The sequence below is a fragment of the Pagrus pagrus genome (assembly GCF_965226575.1).
Source record: "Pagrus pagrus genome assembly, chromosome: 24".
NCBI lineage: Eukaryota > Metazoa > Chordata > Actinopteri > Spariformes > Sparidae > Pagrus > Pagrus pagrus.
Window position 1 is genome coordinate 9,956,352 of NC_140206.1, and position 24,259 is coordinate 9,980,610.

At 42.3% G+C, this 24,259-nt stretch overlaps 1 protein-coding gene across 1 annotated transcript in view; it reads left to right on the forward strand.

The window, feature by feature from the left end:
* The window catches only part of LOC311253089 (beta-1,3-galactosyltransferase 1-like), a 99,709-nt gene that overhangs the window by 44,673 nt on the left and 30,777 nt on the right, over positions 1-24,259 (forward strand). The window contains exon 2 of the mRNA XM_084346824.1: positions 1,622-1,677. The gene's annotated coding sequence lies outside the window, so the exon portion shown is untranslated. The remainder of the gene's footprint in view (positions 1-1,621; positions 1,678-24,259) is intronic.

Sequence of the window (24,259 nt, forward strand, 5' to 3'; positions counted from 1 at the left end):
CTACCATCAAAACATGTATTTTAGGTTAATTATCCTGTCAGTGCCCTTGAACAAGGCACTGGCATATCCCCAGGTGCAGTACAGTGCTGCCAGCAGCTGCTCAGACATGGGTTAAGTGCAGGGTATCAGTATGCGACCAAGAAAGATTCTTCTTCGTCTTTTGCTAATTGGTACATCTTTTGAGTTTCAAATCTATGTAAATAGAATATTTGGGGGTTTTGGGTTGTAAGTCTGGCAACACAAGACTATTAAAAAGGCCAACTTGTGTTCAAGAAAGGAGCCAGTTTTCAGGACCACATTTTGTTTGGACATTCATGTTCTCCAGAGGATGAAGCCTACTGACTTTGGTGATTCCCTGACTCTACCTCTAGTAATTTCTCGCAGATCCAGTGGAATAACCCAACATCTGTAATATTGATTGGGACAGATTTTGTACAGACATTCATGTTCCACAGAGGGTGAATCCTAATGAAGGTAGTGATCCCTGGCTTTTCATCTGGTGTCACCAGCATATTCCCATCTGTGGCTCAGATTGAAATAACTGCTAATTGATTACCATGAAATTCGGTGCATGGACTCACTAAAGACAACTGTTATTATTATCATTTCAAGGCTTCATCCCCCGGGGAACATGAATGTCTGAACAAACTTTCATGGTAATCCATCTCATAATTAGGGATGCAACTGATGATTGATTTATTGTCTCTTTCCTTGAGCTGAAGGCGGTATTTTTGGACTCACGAACTAAAATTAAAAGATATTCTGTTTACAATGATGTGAAACTCAAAAGAAACTCACAAGACCACTGAGTTTTCTATGGAGGAGTAAATGTGTAAATAAGGTAGTGATTTCCGACAGCACTCTTACCTGAACAACAGTGAGACCTCACGTCTATCAAATCTCAAGTGCCATACTGAAATATATTCTTATGGAATATTTTAATTAAACTTGTGTTATTTACAGAGGCTCAGTGCCATCCTCCGAGGTAAATGAAAACCTGAGAAATGTTTAGAAATTCGACGTGTGTGGGTGCAGCATCTGCCATGGACACTTATTAATCAAGCGAAAAACTCAATTTGATATGAGAGAATTTCATTTGACCTTTTCTGGGCGTAAGCGGGCCTTGAATGATAAGTTCTCATAAAAGAGCATACATCAATAGATCCCTGCACCGTCTCCGCTTGTTTTGTTGCCATAGTTAGGAAACAGCGGCGGCGGGCGCAGCATACTGATGAACCATCGGCTGATTACACTTAAAACTTCCCTCATGGTCCGTGTCAAGATCGATTTGAGTCGAGCTGAGCCCTCATGCAGTTTGTATGAAGCAAAGCACATGTGTAGCTGCTGCTTGATAATGTACAATGCTGATTCATTGTTTAATTTTCTGACAGAATGGGTTCAACTTTTAACTGAAATGAATTAGAATGTATTCATGTTAAAAAGATGCTTTTTTTACAGACTCACAGTGATGTTTTAGCCTCAGTCACAATATGTGCTTTTGTAGGTTTCAAAATGAAATCTTCACAGCATCTCCCTTTCTCCTTTTCTAATATCCTCTTTTTCTTGAAGTCTCATATCAGTTTTCCTGACCTGCCTCTCTCTTTTTTTTTTTGCTTTACAGACATGGTGTGAAGAGACGGAGCCCATATTGCCTTGGACGAGAGCCAGCTGTGTCAGGTGCGGTATGCTACACTGACCACAGCTTCGTGTCCGTTTGTCAAATAGCTGCTCAGTCAGGGATGTAGCCTATTTCTGGTTTTAAGAGGCCTTTCATAATAGGCAGACACAGCGGTCCTGTATTTCACGGAGCTTTCTCTTTCCAGAGGAGATTGGGAAGTGAAACAGAAGAATAAAAAGTTATTGTTGCCTCTGAGGTTCACTGCTTCAATCTCGCTGTTTAATGAAGCAGAGGCTTTATCACCCTTGCATGCATTTAGGTCGTCTGGGTTCCCTTTGCCGTCAAAGGGATTTACTAAATTAATAATTGAAGAGGAAAATATGGTGTTTGGGGGACCAGTGCTTCATGTCAGTTCCTTTCTGGAGTGCTTCCTGCCTGAGCGAAACAGTAATCACAGTCAGTGTATTATACGTACAGTTGTATATGTGACTTCAATGAGAGGTGGAGGTTATTTAAGATGGGGTTTTGTAGTCTATGTCTTGTCTTGATAAAGGATGTCTTTTTGCATTTGCTTTCAATCCTGAATCTCAAAGGTTAAGTTTCACTCATTGGCTGTTTTAGGCTCTAGGGCAGGCATAGAAGCTCATATCGGCTTAAAATGAGCTGTCAATCACACGGCTACCATCTAAGGATCTCCGGTGCAGAGGGTTAATGGCATCTGCTGTAAAAGTAGTGTTTTTTTACAGATAAGGCATGAAAGAGCATTCGGAATCGCAGGTTTTTTACCATTTTGTCTCCGGTGGTCACTCGGTGGTTCGCAAGAGGTTAATACGATTCGGGGTTGAACTTTTTTTGAACTCACAACCTTAATTAAGCCTATTTACTCAAAATAATTATAATCGTTTATTCTCTAATGCTTTCGTGTAGTCGTCACAGATTGCTCCTGTTATACATGTGAACGACATAGCTGAGATTTAAGCTAAGGGTCAAATTTGGACTCTTAAGTCAGGTTGAGAAGAAAAATGACATTCAGTCGAATTCGGTCAAGTAGAGTCGTGTTGTTTTGCTGTGGGTTTTAGTCTGTGTGTCAACATTTCAAATACGTGAGCAGACTCACTATGAGCTATGATAGCGTTGAGCATCATAATCATCAGAGGAGAAAACTGTGTTTTTCGAGGCACGACGGAGAATATGATATGAAGTGTAAAGTACAGGGAGATGCGACGTGCTGTTGCTCTTTACGACCGTGGCTGCTCGGTGATTGATGGTGCATTATGCTGCAGTTAGTCTTGGTGCTTGGGTCTGTTTGTGTCAGGTCTGACTGTCCTCAGGTCGCTTTCAGATCAGGCCTCAAAATATCCACATCGATTACGGGTCAGTTTTCCACAGCTTGTGTCAGAGGTCTTCATAACCTCTAATGTGAACATGATCAGAGGGATACAGTGTACTAATGCGTGATACTGAGGCAGCTACACAATTTTGTGTTTTTGTGATAGTATTGTGTACAATCGTTTCACGGTTACATTACATTACATTAATTCTAGTTTGTCACTTGTCCTTGTGTCAGAAATACTTGCCTGAAATCAATTTTAACTTAACCCTGTTGTACACAAATACTTGGAGTTTCGCCCACATCCTCGAACTCTACCCAACTAAACTCCTGTTTCCAAGATATTCAAACTTGTGCTTCACTTCATAAACGTCTCTACCCTTGACAATTTTCTTGCGAGTGCTGATGGATAATGTGCAACTCTCAACAATGAATCTACATGTAGCCTGAAGAGGCAATCCATATTGTTAAGCTCTGTGCATATATATATAGAAAAGACATGGTACAACAGCTGTTGGCACATCAAAGAGGCTCACAAGAGATGCTAATGTTCTAGATTAATGCACCAGAGACTGAAATATTCTGACATTTTAGTCCCTAGTTTGGGCAAAGCTCCAAAAACGCTGGATCCTACATTCCCCATGATGCAACTCAATAGCATCTTTAGTCCTCTGCCTGTTAAAACTTCTTCCAAACCCCTTGTCCTCAATTTGTGTGAAAAAATTGCAGCCAAAGCTGAGACAAACCTGATGATGTCACTGTGACATCATCAGGGCTGTGTTCTCACATCTGCCAAAGCTCCTCCAGAGCCACAAGAGGCAACCAGAAACCGTTTCCACCGGCTGAGTAGGAGTAATTATGTATACGTTTGGTGGAACGTAGTTTCAGCTTCGGTTCGCCCACACAGGTGGGAGGATATCTCGCACTTTGAGGTCGATATTGGGCACTGTAACACCATCAGGATGATGTATCTTTAAATAAGACATTTAGAAAAGTGGACATTTTGCCCGCTCTTTCTTCCCTCTGCGTCTTTCCATCTCACTGCCCCGTCAGTATCTTCCATTGCCTGCAGAGACACAAACAGTTAGCATACATATGTCTCACTCCATGCAAGCTAAAGTTCAATTCCCCTTCATGTGCGCTTCCTTGGCGCCACAGGCAGGGACTGTGTGGAAAGGTCATCTCTCACACTGAGTAAAATAAGGAAATCGCCGCCTTTCGCTTCCTCTCACCATACTGTTTTTAGCCATTGCTGAGCATTAGTGACTGCTGCTAACTCCCACTCATCTAATCACCACTCAGCATGCCAAATTAATACATGAATCATGTTACTAATCTGCATACAATTTGCATTTTGCAGCCTTGAAGAGTATTTTAACATGATGTCATTGTTAATTGCAGCCGGGCACATTGTGTTTTCCAGCTGTATTATGATATTCAAAGCACCAATCACGCAGAAATTTCTAAACTCATCAAAGAGGAGAGCTTCATTGGGTAGCAGAAGCCTAATTGAAATACAAGAGATGTTCAGCGAGGATGAAAACCCATCTGGTTTCAGTGGATGATAGTAATCTTTTGCAATGGGAAAAAAACAATTTTGACTTCAAAGCTGCGTCTCATCACTCACTACAAACGGGCGGATGTAACCTCTGTGTTACACGAATGTAAAAACTGAATACATGGATGATTCATGCATAACCTTTTAGCGATGTTGATGGGCCCTGGGGCGGAACAGCCAGTATCTTAAAGGCAGTTCAGGCTTCTTTGAACTGCTGCCCAGATTAGTTGCCATGAATTCTATATGCATATATACAAACAGTTGAAGGGGGACGTCCGTTCTGCTGCACTTTATCTCGTCCTTTCATTATTAAACCCACTTCCTTTAAATATTCAATCAACCCTTGGATAATGTTTCAGACGAGTCGGGAGTGTTTCATTTCTTTCTCTGTTATTTGGTCAGAGAAGTAGAAAGGCAGGATGATGAATTATAGTAAAAACATTGTAGCAGATGTAGACTCAGACATTCCTTTATTTTTGAGTGTCTCTGTCCCGCTGCTTGGCTTGTTAACTGGCCTCTTAACAAGACTCCCATGCATAAAGTGTTGATTTTAGATTACAGCCAATGTTAGCGTCTGAATTTATTCTTCTTCATACCAAACTCATGATATTGCGTTAGGTTTCATCATTACGCTGGATATCAAACTCGTATGAATTTCAGTATTAGATGGATTCATTGCTCACCCGGTCCAAGCATTAGTCTACCACCACAGCGACGGGCTAATTGAACGGTAGAGATCCAGCTGCAGGCCTTATTTGCATAGCTTCATCATAATTTATCAAAGACACCTCAGCGGGCGCTTCATCATGTCTCAAGACCAATTTCTCCATCTTTTTCCCTATGAATACATTACGCCACCGACTCATACATCTTCCCCCGGCTGTCCTTGCGGCGAGCGGTCACCCCCCTTCGCGGGTGAAGCGCGAACGCAGGGCGCTGTTTGTCACGCACCAATCCTGCCCCCCCCCCCCCCCTCCCGCGCTAAACGGCAGCCAACCACAGTGAGATATCGGCCTGGGCCCCGGCCAGTGGCATTGAGTTATTCGACTGCACCGCGAGATATCAGGCAACACAATGCTTAATACAGTGGTGAAGAAGGCTCAGAGATTAAAGCCTCTGTCCCGGCGTGGCGGTTGTATCCCATTAGTCGATTTTGCTGATCAATCACGGGTGAATTATTGCTGGTCATTAGGAACGTAAACCTTGAATGCTGGCCTCGGGGGGAATCCGTTTTGGCGCAGCGGGAGGCGAAGGGCTTGATGAGTGGGAAAGCTTGTGTATGTGCATCCTTCAGACTGTCTGAACTCTACGTAATGACTTTGATTGTCAATGAAAATAGTAATTTAGAGTGGAGTTTATCGTATTTAACATATGAAACATCCCTTATTTCTTCCTATACGACCTCAACAAGCTTCTGTGGTTACATTAAAGGGGATGGGCTTGAAGGGCTGGCAGATTTACAGACACACAGACGGTCAATTTCGAAGCAACGATAAAACTATTAAGCCTTTATTGCACGGTTGACTCCCTCACTGACTGGCATTGTTTGGCGTTATTCCATTTGAAAGGCTCTATTTGTGATTATGGCATGGGAACAACAGTAAGGCCTCTTAAAGTGTCTTCAGATCAATGAAGTGAGTCTTTTATAAGCTTTCCAAACATCGCAGCGGGAAAGGGCAATCTCAGAAGATTATACTTGTCAGATTAAATGAAACTGTGGTGGCGTTTCAATTGGCGAGCGGCACGAGAAGAATAACATCTCAGCCCTTTGAAAACAGAAGCCAGAGGAGTGTGGATGCACCTCGCAGGTTCTCCTCGGCCGTGTGCGAGCTGATTTGTAATGTGTGGCTGGGTTCAAATGAGTGCTCCGTGGGATGAAAGGTTATTTGTTTTGGCTGACACTTGAACACAGCGGCCTCCCCACAGGACCTGCTGCACTCTCTCTCTCTGCTGATACAAGATTTCAAATCATATCTGGGATTAAGCGGACTGGAGATCGCGCCCGGGTCGAGTGCTAAATGCAGATTAGGGTTTTGTTTAGCTTGTTGAAAGGTGGAGGCTGCTGCTGCGTCAGGACAGCTCTGATAGCATCAGCTGAACTGCCACTCACCCAGTGTGACCTCAGTGTAGGGTCACTGCATACATACATACATTTCCATCAATAGCCTGATGTCATAAGGGGAAACAGGTCAGGACCCACGTAAACTTTGTAGCCAGATTATATGCAGCTATGCCCTATCAGGAAAAATGGAACTGACTTTCTGTGTCAGGAATATAATGATAGTGAAGCTGTTGTGTGTTTCTTTGGTAATTACAAGTGGACCAAAAAACTACAAGTCCAAACAACACCAAGGCTGCATATCCAGCTAAGAAGACTTTCCCCCCTCCTAGTGTTTTCCTGTTGTTTTGCCAATTTTGCAAAAACAGCGCTAGCTACCGCTGGCTACTGTCCAAAGCAGAAAACAACTGTTAAAATCCCAATTTGACCTCGTAACTCAGATCTCAGTGCTATGACAGGGCAGAATAAAACACCGGCAGGTTTTGGAGTCGTGCTGGTGAGAGGAAACACATCAGCAAGGGAGCAGACTTTGACACAACGCTGGAGCGCTCTCCATTGAGTGAATACCTGTCTGTTCACTCTTTTCTAGCTCGTTTTTTTCACAGGCACTAACATTTATTATAGTAATGATTATAATTTATAAGAGATATTGTTGTGATAATGACTTATGATTATTGTTATAAAGCATTGTGAATACTTTATGGCATTATAGGTGTCTTCAGAATGTGTTATAATGCATTGTAAACATGGGCTTCGTACAAAGTGTTACCAAAATATTTATATCAGCACATAAATGGAAAATAATTCAGCACATCTAAATACTGTATTCCCGGTTTCCTCAACTATGAATAGTCTCCTCGCATGTTATTGGCATCTACTTCCATCTCTTCTATAAATCAAAAAATGATCCCAGCCCTGCCAAAATTGTTGTTTCCATTTAACCTCGCTATCATCAGTTCAAAGGAAGCACTATCACTCATCATCTTAATGTCAGTAAATTATGGTAAGGTCTGATGTTTAAGATGTCCCTGGCGGTAAATCTGAGCTGTGTCCCAATAGACAAAGTTGGGGAGAGACTGTTAAAAGGTTTTAAAGCCATAATCTCTTTCCAGAAAGAAAAAAACATAGAACACTCCCATAATTTCATTGACTTATTTGTAATTTCTCTTTGGCAGTTTGGTGTGTACTATCCTGCTTTCTTCTTTTAGTGGTGACGCTGCACATTGGTCCGGCTCGTTGTGTTCTGTGGAGGTGGAGGCGAGGCTGGTATTTTTAGTTGAATGTCAAACACATTTTTTCATGATTTTGAAGAGGTGCATACAAGAGCAAGAATACAGAACATAAAAACAGACCAGATTTCTTAGTCTTTTAATTTCAACAATTCTCTTTGGATAACATGAAATATTTACTCACGTAAAGAGGAGGCTTGTGTTCTCCTTTCTGGCACGACTGGCGAGTTTTGCACATGCCAGCGTGACGGTATCTTTTCTTTTTCCACTCATCTCTCACTGAGCAGGTTAAACAAATCAACAGCAGTCCTTACAGATATCAATGAGATCAATCAATAAGTCTGCACTGACGGAGCTGTGTGGAGGCGGTGTCTACCTCAGCTCGCAGGTCGTGTTGCTGCAGACTTTAACCTTTTACAACAAAGTCAGGACTGTGAAGTGGGCCGGGCGAGCCTCCTGATGCCCCTAGATGTCAAACTACGGTCACTTCCTGCTTGCAAGGTTAAAGAGGACTGTGAGAGAAGCACACAGACTGGTGTTTACAGCAGCCTTTGAAATGGTATAGAGCAGTGCAGAGTAAGAGCACTGCTTTGTTTTTCATCTAGTGGTAACACATATCCACTTGAGCAGAGAGCTCCACCGGTCCTTGCCAGTCAGAGCATCTCTTGACAAATGAAGGTTTCATTTAAAGTGAAGGTCGCGAGCCGCTTTTGTTTTGAAATCGCCCGAGCGAATCCCCCCCCCCCGTCTCTGAGTCGTATTTCACTTTGCGGCTAATTTAAAGTTTTCGGCTGACACATCCTTGTGAGGAGTCCATAAGCAGTCAGTCACCAGCACGAGCTGTCGGCAGTTTGTAACGACTCCTGCTTTGTTGGAACATAACAGCTCTGGAATAAAGTCGAGTGGAGGTTTTGTTTTGTTTGTTTGTTTTCTCCCTCGAAATCCTCCCTTTAGCAGAAGTGCTCCTGGATGGTTGAACAGCTTGTGAACCCCCCCTCCCCCTCCTTTTATCCAACAGTTTCTCTTAACTAACTTCATGCAGCAATTGACCTGGTGTGAGGAGATGATGAAGACGGAAGGATTTGAACTGATCTCTCAAGCTCTCTTTGTTTATTCTTTACACAACATATTCTGGTACCGTTCAAATACACAATTCAATTCAACACAATGGTTGCCTTCAAGGAAAGATTGTCTGACAGTCTGACACCATTTCAAGGATAATAGCGTCCTGCCTCTTTCTAAGACAGCAGGGTTTTATCCTTTTTTCGACAGGGTATCTGCAGGCCTTGAGAAGTCTTTAAAAAGAGTCAATCAGTTTCCTCAAAGGGATTAAAAAGTCTAACATTTAGTTTTATAAAGTCTTCAGTATTTTCTCCTGCTTGCAATAGGCAGTAATGTTGGTTATAAGATTATTTTATTTATGATTGTGGGCTGTCGGAAGGTGTTACGCACCTATAAGCCTTTACAAAGTGCAGCTGCTGTAATAGATTCTTCTGCAGGAGGTTGTTGAATCCTTTTTGTGTTTTTTGTGTAAATTGTGACACTGAGTTCACTTGGCTATGAAAGAGATTCTGGTGTATGCTGTAAATTATACAAGGAGTTATACAAGGATCAACAAAAATAATTTCATTAAAAGGTTTTCAGAGATCTGTGGTTAAAATGTTCCTATGTAGGATATAATGGGATTTTGTTGTGATTTTAGAATATAACTATTAAAAATTCTGTGGTCAAAGAAGAATGAATAATGACGGATGAAGGCCTGTGTATTTCGCTGAAGGAAGATTTTAGGATAGGATAGATTTATTAGTTTAGAAGGTGCACTTGAATGCAACACGAAGTCCTTGTCTGTGTCCTTCTGCTCCGTGTGTGAAACGCCGACACAGACAGAGGAGGGGGGGCGATGTGTCCTTTAATAACACACTCAAAAAGCAGAAGGCTCTCAGTGTAGCTCTTTATTGCATGCGTGGTGGAAAGCTCACTCGCTACACGGAAAAATCTACCTGCATTCGGCGATTGGCGGATGTCCATTTCAGACCCTGAAAAACACATCCATTGTACAGGAAAATGCACAGCCGTCGGGAGTGGTGGCCCTTTAGACGTGGCCACGCAAACTACTTTGTTTAAAGCATTACGCAACATTGCAGGTCCGATGCTCCACTGGTTTGGTCCAGTCCCTCGACAACGACTTGACAAATTGCCATTAAATTGGTTACTGGTTGCTTCGGTCCCTAGAGGATCATTCCTAATGATTTTGTTGATCACTTGACCTTTCCTCTAACTCGCCTGTCAAGTCAAATTATCCCTTTAACAATCACTCTGTTCCAGAGTTAAAATCCTCTACTAACGGCCAGATGTTCGCGATACTCGCTGGTCGATCAACCCTCATATTTTTGGTGTGTTTTCTAACGCTTTTAATAATCTGATCTCCGAAAGAAATAAACCATGTTGATTTGAAAGACCTCATGGCCTCTCTTTGAGTGCTTACCAGGCTTGTTGTGGCTCTAGCACGGTGTTTGTTATGTTGAGGGCTGCTGCATTGTGGGTTTAAACTAACCTTGACGCATCAAGGGGCCACTCGTTCAGCTTTCGACTACTTGTTGAGCACGAAATAAAGTGATTTATGCGGATTGGAGGATGATTTTTGAGGTCCACTGTTGATGGCAATCGATGGTATCAAGGTGAAAGTGCTTGAAAATGAGAATGTCGTTGCAAAGAGAGACATGCAGGCGCCGCTGCCTTCAGTACATTTTTCATTCTCTGCTCCTCTTCCATGGTAAATCTCCTCTGCCCACTCCTGCTTTGACCATTTACCCCCTGCTTCTCTCTCACACTCCCTACTATTTCTTCGAGGTGTTTCCACACACTCGCACTAACACACACACTTGCACACACACACACACTCTCTCTTTGAACAGTTGTGTTTGATGTTAGGAATGAGCCAGGATGTGTGCACTGTGAGGCTGCTTTCTCCTTGCCCAAATCCTGTAGTCTTTTGTATATTCAGTGAGCGATTGCATACTCTTAACCATGCATGACTTTGATAAAGCTAAACTCTGTGTAGATGAATAGGCCCTCCCTCCGCACACTGGCAGCACACTTCATAAGGGGGCTTTTATGCACTGCAATGCCTTTTACTCCGACGAGGGGGCTCGGACTTTGGCACAATGGTGTTTTGATGCCGCATAAAATTAGAAGTAGGCTCAAAAGGCAGAATTCTCTTCGGCCATTTATCACTTCCGACTTGATCAACTAGGTCATTTTTCATTTTTTCCCCGTTTTTTTGAGGGAGAGGAGAAGCGAGAAAGTCAAAAAGGAAGCAAGAGAATAGAACGGAGTGAGAAAGAAGGTGCGGTAAAGGATAAAGAGAATGACAAATAAAAGGAAAATTGAAGGATTTAGTCGATTTAGTGTGCGTGTTTGTCTCCTCGTCAACACCTCTCCGCGATGCTCATCTAAGAGTTTCGCACTCAGCGCTGCGTCTCGGTAAACATGTTGACATTCACTTTTCAAATTTCGGAACGTTTCTCTTCTGCCGCTTCAACTGAACTGGAAAAGACGGCCTAAACTTTCAGAGTTCTGCCCAAAACTATTTCTCTGGACGTAAGCACTCTGCACTCCACTCCTGTCTGTGGGAGTACATGCTTTGTAGCTGTCTCTGGTGGCTCAAAGTGGGTTGCATAGCATGCTAAGTACTGTGTGTCGGTGGGATGTTATGTAAAAGTATTTCCAGGGCTAATTCCAGTTAAAAGGGGCAATGCTGTGGCACGGATGTGGGCTGTGGTAGCTTTTAGTTGAAGTGTCACTTTTCAAGCCATGATTTCAATGAAACTGGAAATAGATTGACAGAAGAACGAAGGAAAAAACAGACGATAGATTAGCCAGTATTAGCAATGTACGATTTACATGTGAGTGAGACGTGAGCTAGTTGGATACGGTTAACAATGACAACGATGTGCCGCGCTCAGAGTACACAGCCACTGAGACCGTCTTAATAGTCTTAGTCTTAATAATGTGTATTCAATATCCCTCAAGAACAGTGATGTGTGAGATGCGCATGTGCATAGTTAATCCCCTTTTTACTGAATGTATCTGTAGTCTAATTAATTTTTTTCCTGCAACAAAACAATAACCTTTTTTTGGATCCTAATTACGTAATCCTGTTATGTGTATTCCCAAGCCTGGCTATAACATCTAAGAAAATGGTGAAAAATCACAGAAGGCTCGTTTTGATCAGCCAATAGTCAAACCCTCGTAATTTTGTGTCCATCAGTTAATCGTTTTAGCTCCGGTTACATCATTACAAAAAAAGTATTTAATAATAACTGGGTAAGTGAGAAACAAGAAGCCAGTCAAGTGGAGCAGAGTGTCGGCACACTTGGTTGTGTTCTGGCAGCTGAGGACCAAATAAGAGGCCCATGTGTAGCTGAGAGGTTTGGCCGAGCTTTTTGGATGTGAACCTGCGTTAATTTTTTGCCAGTTAGAACTCAGTCCAACTTTGTAAACCAACTGCCACACAACATCAAGAAAATTGGGTGATGCTGCAAAAACCCCCATTATTCTTCCTTCCTGTTACTTCCGATATCAACACTTTAAATAAAAATCCAATATTAGCTACTGCTACTATACAATGGTAAAGGTCTGGATTTTTAAATCTACTACATGTTTGTTTGCACAACCGTGTGTGTTTGTTAAATCTGAATCTGGAGAGTCTAGTAGCCAGGCATGCTGTTGGGCTGAGTCACTGTGGCTGCCTGGGAGAGTATAACCAGCACTTGATAGATGGATAGGTGCTTAATTCACCCGGCAGTGAAATTCACTTGTCACAGTTATAGCCGGCCCCTGCACAATAGCTCAACCTGTTATAGCACATAACATATCATTCATAAAAACACCGTGTCCTCCTCCTCTGCTCTCTTGTGTGCGACTGCGTTTCACATAGAATTTATTTTGTGTTTGTGAGCAGCCAGGAAAGAGAGGAGTTCAAGGACTCAGCAAGGACTCAGGTCCCCGGGGGCCCCCCCACAGAGACAATGATGACTCTCCTCCCACCCCCACACCCCCTCACACACACACCCACCTACCTGCCTCCTTCCTGCCCTCCATTTTGACACTGAGCAACGAGGCCCGCTTTGACCTTGGAGCGACTTGCAAATGCGCACCCAGGTAGCGGAGGAGAAACGCCTGCAGCTGACGAACCAACACCGGGACATGCACGGACACAGCCTCACATGCACAGACACTCACACGAACACACACACACAAACAAAGAGTACATCTGCAGAGGGACTCTGTTTCTAGGTCCCTATCTCCCGATGGGAGCTCCCTATCATCACAAGGTCCAGCAGTCAACATAACCCCTAGACAGCTCTGCCATTCAGCGCTTCCTCTCCTCCTCCTCCTCCTCCACCTCCTCCTCCTCCTCCTCCCCGCCCATCACACCTTCAGCATAATAAGTGTCTGCAGCAGTTACGCCACGGCACTGTGCGACCCTTTCAGTCATCAGCGGTGTAACCCCCGCCCCTCAATCTCAGGCAAGACCAATTTACAATCTGCCTGCCTGTGACGCCACGCCGCCGTCCGCTGTGTTGTTTATTTATGACCCCTGGCCCTCCAATGAAGGGCATTATGAAAGAGATTACACAGCCAAACAGCTTGGCTCAGACCCCCTCTCTCATTACTCACTGCTAGTCCAGGAAGATAGGGGAGGACTCAGGCAGGGAGCGAGAGAGACGTGTTGGACTGTTTGATCACTTTGTAAACCGAACGTATACGCTCTCGCCGGGCGAAGAGGTTCGTCTTTCAAGGGACACCTGGAAATGCGCAGTGCTGTGGGGGCCTCCTGTCGCAGAGGCGGTTGTAATTGAAGTGGAAATGACAAAAGGGACTCTGGAGTCCGAGCTGCCAGAAAGGACTGAGAGCCTGGAGAGAAGTTAGACGAGAGGAGGAGGAAGGACTATGATGCGGCTGAGTTTTTCTCACCTTGCCACGCTCATTCACCTCAGCACAATACAGCAAAAGCATAAGGATGAACCTGAGGGAGAGGTGAGCCCGCTATATTGTGATTTCCATATCAAGAAGGGACACAAAAGCTGTAAAAACTTAATTTTAAGCTGTAACCTTAACTTAATGACTACACAGTGTTCTTGTTTGAGAATGTATGTAACTTTGGTCTTTTCAAAACCTCTTTCAAAAACCCACTGGCTGAGTGAAAAGTACATGGTGCTCAAGGCTGGAAACAAGGCTGCCTCTGTGAAATAGTTGACATTTTAGAAATTTCCACCTGACAGGGCGCACAAAAGAGAACGGCCTTGTATGCGTTGGCAGATTTTCTTTTAGGAGCCTGTTCGGTTTAACAGCTTTTTCACTGCGCACACACACACACACACACAATGTGTTAAAACAATACACCACTCATCAGCATGGTGTCAAATGGTCGCTGTCGGTAATGCAGGCGGGTGTGAACTGAGATTTGCTGCCATTTGCATCCTCACAGGCGACATATTCCATAAAGGGTTGTGTGCAATTAATTTTGTGGCACGTCTCAAAGCAGCAGGTGGACAGATAGTTGTGACAGATAACTGTGAGACAACGAGACATGTCAAAACTTTTTCACCGTGTGTTCACAAATGTTATCCTTTATATTATTTTCGCTATCCCTGCCTCAGATTTGATTTAAATCCACCAGGAGAAGAGTGATGTTGTACATCCAGAGATTAGAGAGATCAGAGAGACTGAATCGCCAAAAGATGGTGCATATCACAGTGTGTGCGTGTGCGTGGGTGGTTGTGATGTGTGCCAGCAGCATGTCTTGCAGTAGGTGGGCGTGTGCAGTACAGTAACATTTGAGTCAATTCAAGGATATGGCTAGTTTTCCCCTTTTGCGATGCTGCTTGCTCTACTACCCCATGGCTGACGGATGCTTCAGTGATCTAACCTCCTCGTTCCCCGCGCCGGGTGGGGACCATGGGACCCTCCGCTAGCGGCACGCTCAAGGACAGAGCTCGTCGTCAAAGCAAACAGGAGAGGTGCGCGCGATCCCCTACCTCTCTCCGCCCTTTCTTCTCTTCTTGATTTTTGTTCCGACTCACACACCGCTCAGTTCAACTCAAAGAGCGTTGCCGGTTTGGTTCAACAGGGCCCGACATCGCCGGGATATCAAGACAAGTAACACCCGCGCGCTTTTCCTGGTGTGATCAATGTGTGCATGCGTGACAGTCAGCCAACTCTGTCTACCACCTGCCGTAGCCAGATGCAGAAACAAGCTGCAAAAACAGAAGAAACCAAAACACATATACACACAGACACAGACACATACAGTGCAGAAAGTTTCACAGTGGAAATGAGTTACAGGACAACAGAAGTTTGCAGCTGACACAACTGCTTGTGTTTCCTGTATTTGGTTGTTTCTTCTGTTTTTGTTCATGTTTTTAAAAAAAAGCAAATTGAACCGAATGTGACATCCCTTTTATGTCTGTATTTGTGGCACTGTGTGCATATATTTCTTTCTAAACATCTCCTGGGAAGTTAATATGCAGGCTCTTCATACTCATATGAGGTTAATATATTGTGCCGTTAGATGCTGGTGGACGTACAGTATCAGAGTGTTTGCTCTGTTGTTGATTAATGGTTCACGTAAATGAACAGACATGAAAATAAACCTATACATTCATTCAATTTCTTCCCCCCTCCTTCTCTGCATATATTTGCTCACTCACGCTCCTCCATCCTCCCGTTAATTGGACGAAGCGAATGTAATGACACACTATTTCATGAGAAAATAGATGGTCCCCAAACAAGCGGCCGCTTCGTTCCAAGGCGACTTAATGCCATGACTAAAATGATAACACTTGTAATGAAAAAGTACACGGCACACTGGGAAAATAAATAGATTCTCTCGTAGACTGTGGCTGCGCATGTGCGATGTGTATCTGGACAGAAAGCGTCTGGGAGGGATGCGGATACTGCCAGCAGTGGTCTGGACATGAAATGTTTGCGGAGGACCTGATAGCAATCAGAAGACACAGACAAGTGTGGGAAGGAGGGCGATAAAGACAAACGTTCACCTCAAACACTATAAATGTTTCATGATGAGTCTTGATGGTACAATTGGTAGAAATTAGCTTATTTTAAAGCTATGCACTCATCAAAGTCCTGCTAAGAAAGCCATTAGCTACTTAAGCATAATTAACACCCACTCAACTATTATTTCTCCGTAATTCTAAAATCCTCTGACACATCTTTGAACTCAAACAAAAGCCCACAGCAGTGCAAACGTGTTTAAATCCAGCGTCATGAACAAATCTGCCGAAAGGCTTTCGGTAAAGATATTTGCACAAAAACAATCAACCTAGTGATCATACTAGAGTCTTCTGATGTAAGTGGTTAAAAGGATTCTTTGAATATCAGCCCATTTAGAATGTAATTAAAAATTTAATATAGAAATGTTATAAGATATTCAGTAATAGTTCATGCGTTGTATCGCAGCAACTATAAGCCCTTCATCTAAGAAGGTTATTGTGCATGAAATGAGAGGAGTGAGTAAAACAAGCCTGGGTGAATAGCACAGAAAATTATCTGCCATACAGTGTAAAGACCTGCCCTCCTACGCCTGTGTAATTTACCGCTGGCTCTGCAGGACACACTCTGTGGTCGTGTAACATGTATTGCTTTACATGTTGGGTCATGAGAGAAGCACTGATGAGGATTTGAAAAGTAATTAATTTTCCTTAGAAGGAGCATTCGCTGTCAGAGGAACACGGCCATCTTTGATGCTGATGCGTGCGTGATTGCATGACTTTTCTTTCACCTCTTTGGGTCGGATGATTAACTCCCACATACGAATTAGTTTAGACAGTGGATCCAGATAGGTGATATCACTTGTTCGGTCTGATTAGTCCCCTCCTCTGTACTGTGTGGGTGTGTACCTTTTTCACAGCAGACACTTTTGACTGTTCATTGTAGGAAAAGCACAGATATTACTTATCGCATTAATAATGTCTCTGTTGTATTCAAGTGTCCCAGTAAGCCGTGACAGTGAGCCAGCATGTTGCAGGCTGAGCTCCAGCAGGGGAACAAGCTGCAGCTTTCAAACCATCGTCAGTGTTTTTTATCAGCAGTAGTATTGAATAGTAAGCCACACCAGCATCTTACCTCAACCAAGTGGCCAGCTCATTAGCAGCTAATTATCAGGAGCAGCTAATTAGCTATCTAGCCTTAAAACTTGAGTTAGCAGTGCACTTTTCCCCAATTGAATGGCTCATTCAACGTGGTGCCGAACAAGAAGTGCTTGTAAGTTACATAATGATACTTTAGCAGGAAAGCTGATGTGGGTTGGTAGCGCTCTGTGGCTCTTGTGTTGTGTAGCAGGCTGCTCTCTGGTCAGTGAAACTGTGGATAGAAACCATCTGTTTACGATAGAACCAAGCTACAACCTCCGGGGCTGAAAAATGAAGCCAAAACTTCAGTGTAATGCAACATTACAACAGTAGTAAACATATTCACAGCCTGGTAGAAAAATGTTTTTGGTCTCTATAGAGCTTATTCCACATTCTATACTGGGGTGTTGGTTTAAAATGAAGCCATTTGATTGGCTGTATGTTATAACATAACATTATTCTGATAAATAACTAATCAGAAGGTGGTTCGATCCCTGGATCCCCTGGCTGCATGTCAAAGCAGCCCTGGGCAAGATACTGAACCCCAAATTGCTCCTGATGAGCAGTTCGGCAGCTTGCATGGCAGCCTCAGCCATCAGTGTGAGAATGTGAGTGTGTGATTGCATGGGAGTGAAGTGTAAAGCGCTTTGAGTGGTCAGGAGACTGGATAAAGAAAAAGTCCATTTGCCAGTTAAAGGGGCACTATGTAGTTTTGGTGAAGTCATTTTAATCAGAAGAGAAAGATTCATTTACTTGTTTTATGCCTAAACAAACTAAATAAACAAACTATCTTTGTTTTCATGACAAACAAACTGATCTTTAAGGACAACACTGTTTATATGTGGCGGACCCTGCCATTTTTCTAGCTTCAAACAGTGTTTTGAGGACCTTGTTTTCCTCTGAGAACAGCTTGTTTCACAGTTATGGAAACAAATTATATTTGAGTTTGTATTATTACCTCATTATATTGTAAATATTAAAATTATGAGTTTGGATTTCTTCTCCAAAACTACATAGTGCCCCTTGTCAAATCTCTGTTTGACAGGGGGCAGGACATGACTGGAGAAAGCAGGACATGTGTTATACAGAGCTGATCTTGATATAGCTTTAAACATGGAAACATACAACAATCAAAGAGCACAGATAAAAAGCACAAATGTGTAATAACCGAAACAGCTTGGCAGTAAATGTGTGTACACGCTCTGAGTAAGAAGCAGATTGAGAAAATCAATATTCAGGGCCTTTTAAACTGTGGTTATAGTTGAGCAGATCGGTCAGGCATGAATTATCATCTGGAGGAAATTGGTTTCTAACTTCAAACGCTGACAGGACAGAGGATAGAAAATAGACGCTGGAGGTTGAGTTGTAAGAGGAAAAAGCGGAGATATATGTTTTTGCACATTTAGATTCGGAGACAGCTGCTGCTGATTAGAGATACTTAAATCTGAATAAAAATCCATGTATGACCCAGGCTAGTGCCGCAAGTGTTATAGCCAGTGATAGAATTTCATAATTTATGCTATGGGAGTGTTTATCGCCCCAAAGAATGAAATTTTGTGCATACCACTGAAATTACTGACTGAAAAATACAAAGGTCAGATTTTGAATATCCACATGCAAATGCACTATAATACTTTAGGAATGCAAAACAAAAGCTTCATGAAGAGACAACAGATTAAGGGCCTTTTAAAATCAGCAGATCAGTGTGTGGGAGTTATTGTCTTTTACTCTTTTCTGACATACCTGCAGAAGAATTCAAATTGTCTGCACCCAGCTGTGGATAAAGACATTCGCTCAATGTATGTCGTAAAGTGGATTAACGTGTCCAACATGACTGTTGTATCACTTGGCACCATGGCAAAGATAATTAAGAGTCATTAAGACGTTTTCCGTGAGAGCTTTGTTCATTTTCCGTTTCATTTCACCCAAAGCACAGGGTCGACATTGTCATTCAAGTGCTGTAACGAGGCACTGTAGGTCACGCTCGCTAGCTTTAAATATTTAACTAATTTATAAGTTAAAAGGAACAATGTTGAATCCATCAGTGGTGCAAATTGTTCTGAGCTGAAACAGAACACAAGAGTATTGGAGTCGAGTAGTGGCCCACTAATTGCTGAGACGCTCTCTCACGTACACTGATGCATTGTTAGGAACAGTTGGACGCAACGAGTGCAACTACACCCACGCGCGCACACCTACGCACCACCTCTTTGTTCTCCCAGACTGTGCTGCAAGTTGGCTGTAAAAATACACTGACATCCGTGGCTACAAGGAGCAATCGTTTTTGCATCTTATTTACATATATGCACAAAAACAGACAGTAAAAACAAAAAAAAAGCAGATGTGCACGCGTGCCTGTAATGCACGAGAGCAAGCGTGAGATAATGCCTGTTGTCTGAGTAAGACGGTGAATCAGAAGCCGAGTTCAATAGTGCAGCCGTCACTCTAACCCAGCGCTGCGTCTCCACGGGAGGCCTCCTCCTCTACATGATTTTGTTTCCGTCTTTATGCGCGGGTAAACAGAGAGCAGTGACATCCACACGGGGAATACAGAGGCTGGCGCGCTGCACCAGGAGATCATAAAACCCCAGGATGGGTGACACAGGGGACTTTTAGGTTTACAAAAGACATTTTTATTGGCTTAGGTCACAAACTCGTGTATTTTTAGTTCCCACTGCTCCCAATCCCCTGCGACACCGGCATAAAGAAATCCTGTACTTGATGTTCCTGCAAAGCTTGTTCCACGAGTGTGATATTTTCGTCTCCACTTTTGTCTCCTCCTCTGTCATTTCTGCACAACTTTTCTCTCTCTTGTTTCCTTGCCGTTCACGTTATAGTAGTTCAACATATAATTTCCATTATGCAAATGATACATCTCCCATGAATCAGTGACTGTTGCCGTCGCTCTGATAAAGTTGGAACTGCTGCTTCCTTGTCTTTTCATATCGGGATAACAGCTTTGGCAGCGTGGCAATTGTAGTGCATTGTGCGTGTTCTAAAAATGTTCAACGCGCTGAACATCCCCGCTATTAAAAAGCAAGAAAAAGTGGAAACTAGTTGCAGAGCAGCAGCTGCCATTAACTGTAATGTTGTGGTTTTTGCTGCATGAAAGTGGGAAGTTATTACTGGTGCACGAATGTGTGTTTTAAAGCTTGAGAGTAAAGTCGAGACTTATTGAAATTCCTTGTTTAAGCAGTAACATTTAAAACATTTCACACAAAGGAGCATCTATATCATAAGAGTAAAAATACGGAAAAAACAAACACAACATATGCAAAATGTCAGAAATCCTCTTTTATCTCTCTTCTAATTTCATTAATTTCTTTCCCTGACACACACAAACACTTTGATGGCAATGTGTGTGTGTGTGTGTGTGTGTGTGTGTGTGTGTCAGCCCAGTATGTGGCACAGTACCTCTCAGCCTCTCACATATTCTCTTTGATGTCACCAATATGTCGACGTTAGTCCCAACCTCGATGAAGCCACACGTTCAAAGAGCAGCCTAACATCCTGCGCGGCACCCCAGCAGCTAATGAGCCCAACGCACTAAAGTCGATTGCATAATGTGCACAGTTTCATCCAGTTTAGTTTATTGTAATTATTCCTGTGTGGCTGAATAAACAAACTGACCTTAAAGGACAACACAATTTCATGCTGTTTTACTTTGTTTGTATGTGGCGGACCCTGCCACCTTTCTAGCTTCAAACAGTGTTTTGAGGACCTTGTTTTCCTCTGAGAACAGCTTGTTTATTCAGTTATGGAAAAAAAATGATATTTGAGTTCTCATTAATATTGTAAATATAAAAATTCTGAGTTTAATTTCTTCCCCAAAACTAAATAGTGCCCCTTTTATATCCAATTTCTAAACCTTTATGTGCCCCTCAAAAAAACAGCTTCAGCAACCCTAACCCACTTGTAATGTCAACAACATAATGACTACAACTATTGCTAAACTATTTAGAAGAGCGCTGACAAAAACACATTTGGAGAGATATGTGAGTGAAATATAAACTGAAAGAATAATTCTGGCCTTTTTACAGCTTGGGTTTCATTTTGATTGTTTTGCCATCATTCCCACAGACAAGGGCATCACTTTGTGTTGAAAAGTAGTGAGGCCATGAGGGCTCTAATGATTTTTAAACAGTCTTCAATATGTGTAATGGGGTTATTGTATGAGATTAAAGTAGATAATTAAAATGGGAAAAACATCAAACAAAGCCAGTATCACATGTACTTTAGAAAGCACCAGTGCATCAGTCTGGCGCTACTAATTTCCAGTTTAACTGCCTTGTTGGTTCAATGCTTTATACTTTTTTTAATGTTAGAGAAACAAAGTTCACAAGAGTTCTTTGGTCCGGTTCAACCAAGCATGACTTAAGGTTTAAATATCTATTTTTAAGAACATGAATTGAACTGGAGGCTAGTAGGTTTTATTTTCCATAATAATAGTTTCAGGTGCTGATGGATAGCAACGCTTTGTCATTTGTTTTAAAATGATGTGGACAAAAGTGGCCATTTCAAAAAGTGGCAGGAACATCTCCCCAGCGTCCCCAGTATAAATTACAACTGTGCTTACAGTTGGTAAGAGCATTATAATAACAACCAACGTTATTGCTGAGATGTATGAATGTACATCTCAAAAGAGGGCTTAAAGTTGACATGATCAGACAGGTAGTAAACAAACCTTCTGGTTATTTGAACTTGTTTACAAGAGAAAACATGTGAATGTTAAAATTATTACCCAACTGTCTTGTTTAAACACCATCACAGTTTATAGACCATCTTCAGTGTTGCCAGGTTAGCTTGTTTTCTGGCCAATTGGGCTTCTTCTTTATCTGATTGGGCAGGACAAAAGGATTTGGGCAGCTTGGGCAGCATTTGGGATCATTTGGATTGTTTCCACCTCTAAAATCATGATGGAGGTTGATGTCACTGAGTTCTGTAGGCTTGACACGTAATGACTGATAACATATGATCAACAAAACCGAATGACATTTCTTTTCAGTTTTTGGCAACAACTGGTCAAATAAACTCTGATGAAATCCTTGCAAAAGCTGTTCAGTCTGTCTACATAACAATGAATGTTACATTATCAATAAGGCTTGGAGATACACCAAAGGCTATACTAAAAGTCTTTCAGATCCTTCATTCATTTGTCTTTCGACTTGTATTCTGCGCCAGCAAATAGGTCACATGAACAAAAACCCTGATCCAACATGTGGAATAAAGCATGAGCAATGATCACTGGGTGGGTTTGAAGCTCTGATTGGACCATTTGGTTTAAGACATATCTGGTTCAAGTCCCTGTTTTAAGCATGATGCGTTTTACTGGCTGTAGTTGTGGTCACCAAGAGTTTCTTACCCTGTCAGAGTGTCGCCCTCTTCTGTACAATATTATCGTAAGTTTGTGAGATAGTTGATTTTTGAGTGTCATTCCCAGGTTGTCAAATACTTACGCGTTAGGTTGGTGACCGGCCAGAGCTACCAGTATTTGACGACCTGGGAATGAGACTCAACAATCATCTTTCTTTCTCTAGATTCGCTTACTTGCACCTGTAAAGAAATGCTCCTTTAATCTCGTGGTAGTCTGTGCACTTTAAAAGCGTGGCAGGTTCCAAGGCTATGTTGTGGAGTGTTTGTAGCTTTAATAGTAAAAAGGTTCCAGCTCAGTGCTGTTTCTGTTCTCTGTATTATATCTCATATCTAGTATCCAGTATGTTGTCTGAATAGTCAAAGGAGTTCAACCTGCTCTGGAGATGACCTGCACTCAACACTGAACAATCTCACTAGTGTTGGATTTAGTGGAGAGTCTTAATGGTATGAGGTCTAACTACAGTTTCCCTTGTCTGTTCAGTGCCATAATAAATCTCCGGGGGAAACAATGCACTGCAGCTACTAAAAAGCTATCAGCTAAGAACCAAAGTTAAGGCTAACTCTTATTTAGAGGGGGAAAGAAATACAGCTTTATACTTTATTAGGTCCTACAAACTCCAGTGCTGCAGAGAAGCCTGGCCTGTTTTGGCTGAACCCCATCTCCCCTGTCACTGGCAGAGGGTGAATTCACTTCCATGCACAAAGCCGTCATAAAGCATAAAGCAACATAGTTCACAGGACAAAGTCAGCTGGGTATTTGCAGCTAAAACACTTGCTAGCTTTACTGCTGGAAAAAAATCAGAAATAATTGGCCATTAGTGTATTCGGGGTAAAAGAAAATAATGAAACCTTTTTTTAAACAACAGTGTTGTGTTTGTCTGCACATGGGTGTACATCTCTTTATATTTGTGTTTGCGTGTATGTTTGAGGGAGTAGCATTGGAGAGTGACGTGCACAGTCATTACTACACAGCAGGTTACTGGCAGGGCATTAAGCTTTCCTGGAGTGGGGCCTGCGAAATTGTGCTCATTATGGCGTTTCACTTCAGATCCAGGCCTGATTGGCTCGCCTTTGCATGGCTCTTGGTTATCATCGAGTGCAGCGGACGAAGAATAGGCAGAACAAATCTCATTATAGGGAAAGACGAACTTACAATAGGAGCTGAGATCAAACTAAAAGTGGTAAATATTGACAAAGAAAGGCAGGTCAAACACAGCACTGCTGATACTTTTCTTTGTGACCAGCAGTTTGTCTTTGTTCTTGTACATTTAGATTTGACTTGCTGCATCAATGCTGAACACCGTCAGAAGGGCTGCACTGTTTTACTGTTCTGTATAATCTGAGTGCAGTTAAAACCCATCAAGATGTGGATGGTGAAATTGTGGTAAAGACATAGTTTGGATTAATCATCTTTTTGTCTACTAGGTAACTATATAACAATAATAATGCTGTATGTTCCCAAATTCCCCAAAGGCTTTTGGGGATGAACTGACCCTTCACTAAGCCACACCTCCCTCAGTTAGTGTTGCTATGTCAAGCTGGCTAATTGAAGCTAACTCCATGAGTTGGTTGAAAATTCTCTCTAAAGTTAAAACGGCAAATGCTAAGGGTCTAAAATATACAGCTGCATACATGATATCGTGCTAACAGACGGCTAAAGCTAACTAGTTCCGGATAAGAAATGCATCATTTTCACAAGTTGATGATTCATATTTTAAGACATGGAAATAAAGAAAAAAATGTTGTATTGAATTACCAATTAGAAAAATGTAACTAAAGGTATGTTGAAATTTTATTTTAATTGAAACCCAAAGCCTGACAGGATTGCTGAGCCTAGTTATTGTTGTTCTTTTTAGTTTACTATAAAAATATTCAAAGCTCTGTGAAACATTGTTGTTCAGTACTGTCAGTCAAGAGGATGAAATACCTTTAAAGAC